The 10,912-nt window shown below is 30.5% G+C and overlaps 1 protein-coding gene across 2 annotated transcripts in view; it reads right to left on the bottom strand.

Annotated features, from left to right (window-relative positions):
* Positions 1–4,262, bottom strand: part of LOC117168801 — a 202,219-nt gene extending 197,957 nt beyond the window's left edge. For both annotated transcript variants that reach the window (XM_033354623.1, XM_033354626.1), the window contains exon 1: positions 2,980–4,262. The gene's annotated coding sequence lies outside the window, so the exon portion shown is untranslated. The remainder of the gene's footprint in view (positions 1–2,979) is intronic.
* Between the last annotated feature and the right edge of the window lie 6,650 nt (positions 4,263–10,912).

Below are 10,912 nucleotides of genomic sequence, written 5' to 3'. Positions count from 1 at the left end.
ACGTTATTAAAGATGCATTTTTTTATTGCTAAGGATTCATAATTTTCTTTCATTTGGGGTTCAAAGTTGACGTTTTATATTTTCAAAATTCGACTATGTGATTGAAAATTCATGTAATTTATTTAAACATTTGACTTTCTTGACGGAAATTTAATGTTCTTAGATAATAATCCATCTACTTGGGTAAAATTATATGTATTTTTGTTGTTGAAAATTCAACTATTTGATTAAAGATTGATGTATTTTTGGACAATTCATCTTTTTTAGCAGAAAGTTCATCTGTTTGGTCGAAAATTCAATTATTTTATTGAAAATTTAAGTGTTTCGCAGAAGAACTCCTATTTCTAGCTTGAAAAATTAAACTTTGAATGAAAAATTTATCTTTTTTAATTTTAAAATCCATCTTTTTGAGTAAAAACTGCAAGTTTTTGTTTGAAGATTAATCTTTCGGATTAAAAAATCTTTACAGTGCTAACAAAGGAAGGTACGTACGTGGTTCAATTTATTGACAGCTCCTTATCAACAATCTTATTTAAGTAAATTTATCCACTCTCTTAATTTCCATAAAAATGTTTTTTCTTCTATTTAAAATCTCCTCTTCAATTCAAAGAATCATGGAGAAAAATGCAAATTTAAAAACTAATTTTTTAACCATGTAAATTTTGAAGCAAATCTCCAGTCATCTCTGATTGTGTTCGGAGACCAAGGACTGAGACCTGGCAGTTTAGAAACCGAGATCGACAATGATAGGTCCTAAAATATTCGTATGTAGTCAAAAACAAAATGTGCAGTCTGGATTCTTAAATCACAATAGCAGTGACTGCGATTTACAATGAGAAAGGAAGATATGACAATATTTCTACAAAATGCCCTGTTGTTCCTTAAAGGTTGCAAATTTTGAATTCTCTATGAAAGTAACGATGCAGAAGCTAGAAAAAATTGCAGTGATTTAACAAAGCCAATTTTGAGAGTGCTGTACTGAATTTCAGGCAAACATAGGAGAATTTCAAAAGTTTTAGACCCTCCAAGATGAATATTTCTAGCCCTTTCCGACGCTGTGCCTTCCAGGACTGACAATAAGTCCGTAATTGCTCCAGCCCTATTACTATAAATGCAGCATTCCAGGTGTAGTGTTTTACACTCTTCCAGCAATGTTTATTGTGGATCTGATTTCCTGGACTAAAGGATTTGGTTTATACTTTTCGTTAAAAACTTTACTTATCACACTCTAATATGAGAAGGACAGGAGGCTAAGATTAAAATCATCATCTAATTGTTCTTTTTCATATTTAGCTTCAAATGTTAAATACACTCCTTTAATATTGAAACATTAATTTCAGGGTTATTTCATAGATTAGAAACTGAATTGTCATTCCAGACGTTTCTCAAGACTTTTTAAAACATCCTTATGTAAATATAATATTGTCGCTAATCTCTAAGTACAAATCAAATGCTTTCGATTCGTATCAGAAATGAGTTCAAGGGCCAATTTATTAATAGTTCAGGAAATCAACTCGATCGAAATATAAGATCCTACCAATCACTTAATTACTTAGGTACTTAAGCAGAGTTAATCTTTCTCAAAATTACAATCAAGCGCAATAAAAGTTTGGAAAATATTATGAATTTTGTTTGATTGCTTGTTCAAAAATATTGTTGATCGAAAACTCTACGTTGAAAAATATTCATGCGTGAAAGCTATAACATTAAGAATTCTCTCGTTAAATTACCTTTTTTCAGTGAATCACACATGTAGAACAGTTTTATCTTTCCAAACAGCTGCTTTTACCACAAGTTTCTGTTTATCATAATTTATTATGAGAAGGAAGTGTATAATTGTTTTGGCAAGTGGAATTTTTCTCAGATGAACGTTGCTCCAAAGTGTACTTTCTCAATCGAGCTTCGTGTCAGATCTTGTAAATTTCCGCTTTTTCCCTTTATCAATAAGACACGGTAAAAGTTTCGGATTATATTAATTATAAACAGTGACTAATGTATTTCTCAGCTTAATAGGCGAAGGCAAATTCATTTTGGGATCATTCTTATTTCTTAAGCCACTATAACTGTACTTAAAATCTTCTTGGGAAGAGTTTTTCCTTGTCGTCTGTCATTTTTACGTCTCTATCATATAATCTCGAAAAGGAAAGCAGTAAAAGTGTACTTGCAATCATTATCAAATTTAGGCTGCTAAAAAGAAAGTTTCTCCATAAAGGAACATTCATAACAAAGTATGAATCATTATAAAACAATTTAATATTACTTTCAATAATTAAATAACATTTTGAAGAATGCAAATTAGGCACTTATAATAAGATTAATAAGCAATCAAATCTGTATAGAGTGTACGACTGTATCGTATATTGTCTAGTAATTATGAAAACGCAACTTTTAATCGCGTGCCTTACTCGTCTATTTAGCACAACACGTGGAAACACATCACTGTTTTTACAGACAGATCGAGTGCACATGACACGCTTTGTTTTTCTTTATTTTCCAAAGTCGTTTATGCGCATTCATCGAACACTGGATAATAAACTTGTCTGGCATTGGCTAATAATTTAATTGTGAAAAATGACAATCAGAAACATTACTTCAAAACATATTTTCGCACCGAAAAATTCGTTGATCTACAAACATGATATCGCAGCAAGTTTGGAAAAAAGCCAAACTCAAGAGCCTATCCAAGAATGTAACATTCTTTTCTTTCTTTCTATTGATACAGATTTTCGTATCAATTAAATGCCATTTCAGCAAAACCGATGCCATATGTTGTTTTTGCATTGGTAATCGAAAAGCACATGTTTGCAAAGTGTTTCATTTGGAGCTGTTCATCAATACTCGTATTGAAAACGTCAGCGAACCGCGATCGGTAGCAACATGTGTATTTGCGTTAGGCACACAATCAAACATTGACCCATGTGTAAATGAATAAGAACAAGAAGCGATATTGCGTCAAGAGCGTGTTACATTGAAACTTACCGTTATCGCAAAGAGTAGTCGGCGGGAGCGATATCCAATAAAGTAATATCGTAATCACAGCGGAACTCTTCTTCTCACATCACTGTCATCAGCATGGTCGTCTGCATCTGTATGCTTTCCGCTCGTAACACTGGATTGCGAAAGCGTTTCCCTTTCCGCGGCTATTTACAAATATCGCAAGGCCTTACATCTTGCCAAAATTTTTCATCGAATGCATTCTTCGTCCTGGAACCACTCACACCAAATTTACAGTGATCACATCCAATTTTGTAACCTTCACATCAACATATAGAGTGCTCACTGATCCACTGCTCACCTTAATTTTTCTCACACCTGTTTCATCCGATTTCACCGAAAAATATTGCACGTGACGTATATCTTACCTGTCGAGTACACTTTCTCTTGTCAGTTCATTTCACTTGGTTCCATTTCATCTTCTCTTCTCTTCCATTTCATTTCACTTCACCCCAACCCATCTCATTTGGGTGACGGCTCGTGCCGAACCGCTTGGCGATTGGCTCTTTGCTAGTTCCATCAAATCGCTAATCTCGCACCGGTGCTCACATGTGCCGTTATTGTCGTCGCACGTGTTGAGGCTTAGTGATGGACACAGTTGTCTCTTTTGTTGCTGGACAATTGCAATTGATGGAATTGCCTTTTGGTAACACTGAATCACTTTTGCTTGGAAAACTACTATTAAACCACACAACTGTTGGCTTCTCACTACAATTAAGACAACACACTGCAAGCTAACCAATCTCGGCTTCTTTATCACCACTTCGAAGTGACCTTGACTCGTTGTAGTAAACGTCAGGATCAGTAATCTAGAGCCGAAACTTCCTTCTTTCTGCCCTACAGCAATACTGACGATTGCAAGACATTTCAGTAGGAGCTGGTAGACAGTTTAAGAGAGTATATAAAGAGTGTTGCTTCTTTCTTAGAGTGATTTTCGAATTGATTGGTGTTATCGAGAGTGTCAGTGTACTACAGAAGCACTATCACCCCACAGTCCTTGCACTTTAAGCGCGAAGCAAACACGATCTCCAGGGTCGTTGTCTTCAGTGAGAGGTGCCGTCCACGTGCATCATTCATTTTTCCTCTTTACACTTATTCAGCCTTGCACTTTGGGATCGTGAATTCATCATGGGACTTGGACACTGTCTTTTTGTCACGGTGAATTCAATATTTTTCCTTTTGTCTTGTCAACACCTGGGGAGATGGAAGGTGTAAAGTGGAAAAACTTTAAAAAATGGGTTACACGATTGAATAGACCTCCTTTCCGTTCTGTACGGACGTCGAGTGGCGACTGGCCTGAGAGAGTCAGAGTCTGCTGCTGCTGCTGTCCCTTCCCCTTCCCCCTTTCCCCTTTACGAACGGCACACCGCTCGGATTTATGCTATTACCACACCGAACCACCCTTATATGCTTCATTCCGCTCCGCCCACCCTCGAGCATTTGAGTTCCCTTGTTTTCCAAAGTTTTCACGATTTTTAGTCTTTTTTTCCCGGGTTTATGATTCCCATGTGAGGTGAAGATTAAAATTAAGTGGGTTGTGGGATATCGGATGGGTATATTCTGGGAGGGAAATGGAGATGGATTAGATTAGAGGTACATAAGTATGAACTTATATGTAGTTAAGTTAGTTGTTAGTTAATATGCTTTTTATTACAACATTGTATTTGGCTTGCTCAGTGAATATGTGGGTATGAATTTATTTATATGTGAGGGTCATATCTTGTATTCCAATTTTGACACACTTTAACATATCCTATCGGCTTACAACTTTGTGAACACATGCATTTCTGATGACAGTACAATATTTGTGCAAAATTTGAGTTGACCACCTGCCCCCTTCTTTCCTTGCCCCTCCCCATTCGGATTTGCATATTGTTAGAAAACCTCAACAATATGGGTATCTATGAAAAAGGCTTGGGGAGTAGAGTAAAAAATATAATAATCACCTCTGAAAAGTGGTCTTGCAATAATAATAATAATAAGCTAGAACATCATCGCAAAAGATTTTAAATGTATTAAATTAACTTATTACATCCTCATCTCATCAGTCAGATGGAAAACCGGGTTCCCCCGAGAACAAGTTTGAACAAAAAATAATACAAGGAGCCGTACTTAAATTACGTCTCTTTCTATATACTTAATTTTTAGTTCACAGAAATTTTTGTCCTAGTTATTGCTAGTAGAATTAGGCAGGGTGCTTGAAATCTTTATTTTCAAGATCCTCTGTTTTTTCCTTGATTAACTTTTCATTTTCGTTGATCACTTATATTCAAACACCTGCATTTTAATCTTGTAATACTTGTAACATAGAATCTTTTCCAATCGGAATAAAACAGTATTTTAAATATAAATTTTTTAATTTATTAATTTTTTTAAAGAAAAAAATGTCTGTTTACTATAAAAGATGCCATTTTAACAAAATACTTGAATTTTTAGTAAAATAATTGAATTTGTAGCATAACAGTTGAATCTTTAACCTGAAAAAATAACTTTCCAACAAGAAAGTGTCATAGTTTATATTTCAATCGAAAATATGAAATTTATACAAAAAAAAAGAAAAACTTAATTTACGACGAAACTGATGCATTTTTACCCAACAAAAATGATATTTCAAACCAAGAAAATTACTTTTTCACGAAAAAAAAGAATCTTTAACTTAAAGAGATCAATCTTTAAAAAATGGTGAAGCTAAATGTTCATTTAAATAATTAATTTCAAACCAAGAAAAAGCCTTTTGGCTAAACAGTTAAATTTTCAAACAAAGAGATAAGCCTTCACTAAAAAAATTTAACAATATAATTTACTTTTACCCACGTAGTTGAATTTTCAATTGAAAAATATTAATTTTCAACAAAATAGTTCAACTTTCAACCAAAGAGATGAATTTTCAACTAAAAATATATATCTTCAAAAAAAGATTCCTTAAGAAAGTGATTCAACCAAAACCTTTAACAAAATTATTTGACTACTCAAGCAAAGAAGAAGAATAGTTGCGTTTTGATCTAAGAAATATGAAATTTGTGCTAAAAATTATGTATGTTTGATAAAAAACATCTGTATTTTTTTAAACTTGAACTTTCATCTAGAAAAACGTTCAGTTTATTTTTCAACTCCAAAATATAAATTTTAAACGAAAAGTAAATTTTTCTCTTAAAACAGATGGGTTTTCAATTGAAAAGTTTTTTTTTTAAAGAGTTAAATTTTCATCCAGAAAAGATTTCAGTTTCTTTCCAATACCAAAATATTAAATTTATAAAGAAAAACGAAATTTTCTAAGAATTACTTAAGTTTCCAACAAAACATCCGAATTTTCAATAAAACAGTAGCATTTTCATTTAAGAAAAATGAAATTTCTTCTAAAACAGAGGAAATTAAAAAAAAATTATTTTTATTCAAAGAAGATTCCATTTCCCTTTCCAACACTAAACAAAAAGATAAATTTTCAAATTTATCGGCAACAAAATACACATTTTGAATAAAAGGTTAATGTTCTACGGAAAAAGCTGATTTTTAACCCAAAAAGACAAATTTTTAACAAAACCGTTAAATATGCAACCAAAAAGGTTGTCCTTATAAGGCAATTGATAAATTTTTAACCAAATAATAAAATTTATAAGTAAAAACACAATTTTCAGTATAAATTTTCGGCGAATATGCATAAATTACGTACACGATTGAAGGACCCCTTACCGTAACAAATCGTAACAGATTGCCCCCCCCCCCTGAGCTGTTACGTAATTTAACAAGAATGTGACTAAAAATAAAAGCGTCGGGCGTAAATATTGAACATTACATTTATATGAGAAGAACATTTTAATGTTAACGACCCATACTTATATTTTTATTCACATTATTATTTTAATATATTCTTATTATTTTTGCAAGCCCAATTTTTATATTGAAATATTTTGTTTCTTTTAAGAGGGTCACCCCGTGTGTCCTGTTGAAAAAATCGATTTTTTTTGTTACCTAAATTTATTCCTACACATGTGTAGAATATGCTGATGAAGTGATATTCCAATAATCGATGTCATTGGAAAGTGACAGCTGTGAGAACGACTAGGCTTACTTTATTGTTTAAAGCGCTCTTGAGCTTTCAAACGCGTTTTTATCGAAACCACGTTTTTCGAATTGGCCGGCATGATATCTCAAAAACGGTTTGACCGATTGCTTTGAAATTGTATAGGGTAGATTCAGCACATGTGTACGTATCGCCTGAACTAGAATAATTTTTAAAAAATCCGAACCATTTTTTTTGCATCAGGTACCTCTAGAGGAAAAAGGTTTTTTTCTAAGTACTTAAAGCTGTTGCTATTGGTGGTTCGGAGCCCACCTTAAACTGTAGGTGGTCCCCTTTCCACCACCAAGTAAGTGTGTGGGGGGTGTGTAAAGGAATAAAGAAGAAGGTGCAAGAAAATTGTAAACCCTTAGGGGGGGGGGCACACTAGAAGCTTCCATTCCAATGACTAAATTTTCAATATTTTTAAAATATCCTAGTTCAAGCGATAGCCACAGCTTCACAGATTCAAATTCCTGTTTTGTTTTTGATTTCAAATAAGCCGTTCACCCGGAATCATGCCGGCCATGGACACACTTTTTTTTTACATGGGTGTCTTCGGAGTGGCGCCATACGCGCATCATAATAAAGATTTTGGGTTCAAACTTGCACAATTTACTGTTGAAATGTGAATAAATATATAGTGAAAAGCTCAAAGTATTATCTTGTTATCATTCACCAAAAAAAAAATCCCCAAAAAAGGTAAAAAAAATAGGCCGTCACACGGGGTGACCCCTCAAATGAATTTTAATAAAAGCTTATTTAGAAAAAAATAAATTCTATATTTTTTATTGATAAGAAATTGAGAAAATTTCACGTTTTTTGTACAAATTTATAAAGGAGCCACCTTATGTGCAAATCTTTAAATAAATATTCTATGAGGATTTGAATTTTTTTGGCTGTCGTATATAAATTAAAAATTGTAATTATTAACCATGTTGAAAATTAAATAGGTGAATAAAAAAGTCGAGTTCCCATCCGAAAGGTCTTACTGTAGATATATGTAATTTTCTTTTGTTCTGACTACTTGAATTGCTTTGTATACCCTATATAGCGAACAATGTCCAATATCTTTGGCTTGTATAGCTTCGAGGTCAATATCCGAATCAGGCTCAAAATGAGCCCAATTTTCTTTGTGCTTTATTAATGATTAATAAAGAAAGCTCTTTTAAGCAATTATATTAATTAACTAATAGCATAAACGTTTTGATAATAGCTCAAAACAATGAATATTCTATAATTTTTAAAGTAATTATATTTTATTATTATTAATTATTATTTAATTATAATTTCATATTCCACGTTTTACATTTTCATCATTTATGATTGAGAAAGTATTAGAATTTTTAGATTTTGGCGATGGCATCTGTCTGTTTGTCCGTCCGCCCGTCCATAAACATGATAACTCCCGCAAGAATGAGCGGAGCAAATCTAGATTTGGCACACTTTTTTCGGTCCTAAAAAAATGAAAAAATTCGTTAACCAGCACTCCTTAACCAACGATTATGATTTTATCCATCGAAAATTGCAGTCAAAAATCGAATATTCCATTTTTACACCAAATGAAGAAGGATACTTAAAAAAAGATTAGAAATGGATGTGAAACTCTCCAAAATATCTACAATTTTTGTTTCAACTATTTTTTTTATAGCAACTATTTTTTATTTTTACATCGAAAATTGACCTATAATTCCTTTTTTGACCATTTTTTCATAAGACTTGATATTTTAGTTTTATTTTTCGAAAATACCATAAAAAATCAAATATTCAAATTTTGAACCAAACAGCGATGGATACGGAATAAAGTTTCAACGATGAATTGCAGCTTTTGAAAAGTCCTACAACATTTTTTTCACCATTTTTGATAGTACTTTTCATTTTGGTTTTTTTTTATTGAAAATATTGTGGGAAAATTCAAATTTAGAATCAAAAGACGCAAAATGTTAGAAAAAGTCTTAAAGAGCAATTAGAGCTTTTTAAAAAACTTCTAAAATTTTTCCGAAACATTTTTCATATAGTTTAACTATTACGTTTTGGGTTCGAAATTCATCCTATATAAGTTGGAAATTCAACTATTTTGTAGAAAATTCATGAATTTTATTGACATTTAATTTTTTTTTGGCTCAGGATTTAAATATTGGTTTGAAAAACGTCTTTTTTATTTGAACTTAAGTTGTTGAAAATGCACTGTTTTTTAATTGTAAATTAATTTTTTAACTGAAAATTAGAAGATTCCATTTTTTCATTGAAAAGAAAATTTTGTACTGAAAATTCATCTCTTAGTTTGAAATTTCATTTTTGTTGTTGTTAAAAATTGAATTTTTTATCTGAAAATCTAACTATTCAGTTGTTAGTTTAATATTTTAATTTATCCTACATAAGATGAAAATTATAATTTTGTCAGAAAATTCATATATTTTGTTGACTTCATCTTTTTGTTTCAGGATTTAACTATTGGTTTTAAAATCGTATTTTTTATTTCAATTTAGCTGGTTGAAAATTCATGTCTTTGGTGGAAATTACCTACTTTGTTGAAAATTCGTTTTTTTTTGTTGTTAAAATTTCATTTATTTCATCTAAAAATTTAACAATTTCGTTTTTGATTAAAAATTTTATTTTATCCCAAATGGGTTTTAAATTCACGTATTTTGTGGAGGATTCATTTTTTTGATTAAGGATTTAACTATTCGTTTTTTTTTAGTTGAATTCGATTGGTTGAAAACTCGTTTTTTGATCAATTAATTTTTTAAAACTGTAAACTTGAAGATTCCAGTTTTGTTACGTTAAATATATTTATTTTTATTTAAAGTTCATCTTTTTGGCTGAAAATTCGTTTTTTTTGTCAAAAATTTCATTTTTTTATATAAAAATTTAACTATTCCGTTCTTTGTTTAAAATTTTAATGCATCCTATATAAGTTAAAGATAAGGCAGAAAATTCATGTATCTTGTTGACTTCATCTTCTTGGTTCAGGATTTAATTATTGTTTTAAAAATCTTGTTTTTTTTTAACTTAAATGGTTGAAATATAGTTGTTTTTTTGTTGAAAATTACTTTTTTTTAACTGAGAATTAAAATTGTTCATTTTTGTTAAAAAAAAATGTTTTTTATTTGAAAATTTACCTCTGTTTGAAAATTAAAGTATTTTGTTGAAAATTCTTCTTTTTGTTGTTTTTTAAATATCTTTCTTTATATCTAAAAATTTACCTATTCCATTCTTGATTAAAAATTTTAATTTAACCTTCATATGTAAGTTGAAAATTAAAATGCTCGGTAGAAAATTCATGTATTTTTTTGACATTTCATCTCTGGTAATGGATTTAACTATTGGTTTAAAAATCATCTTTTTCAGTTGAAAATTGTTTTTTTTTCTTTCATGATTAATTCTTCAAACTGCAAATCTGAAGTTTAAACTTTGGTTTAAAAAAAGATATAATGTATTGATATATTAAAAAATTTAACTATTTTATTATTGAATGAAAATTAATATTCTTTATTGAAATTTGATCTTTTCTAGTTGAAAATGTAACTTTTTTGGTAAAAATAAGCATATTTTTTTTAAAATAATGTATTTGGTTAAAAATCCATCTTATCTGGTAGAAAATTAAAAGTAAAAGTTGAAAATTCAACAATTTGGTTAAAAAAATATTCTAGCTTTGAAATTCATCCATTCATTTGAGAAATCAACTACTTTGTTAAAAATTAGTTGTTTTTTTTTTTGTTTGATTCAACTAGTGGAAAATTCATCCTTATTTGATTGAAAATTCATGTATTATGGTAGAAAAGTCAATTTTTAGATGAATATAAACTTTTTTCTTAATAATTTAAGTTGTCAGGTTAAAAATGCAACTTGCCTAAAAAT

This window comes from Belonocnema kinseyi, chromosome 3 (assembly GCF_010883055.1).
Source record: "Belonocnema kinseyi isolate 2016_QV_RU_SX_M_011 chromosome 3, B_treatae_v1, whole genome shotgun sequence".
Taxonomy (NCBI): domain Eukaryota; kingdom Metazoa; phylum Arthropoda; class Insecta; order Hymenoptera; family Cynipidae; genus Belonocnema; species Belonocnema kinseyi.
This window is presented reverse-complemented; position numbering and strand designations above follow the sequence as displayed.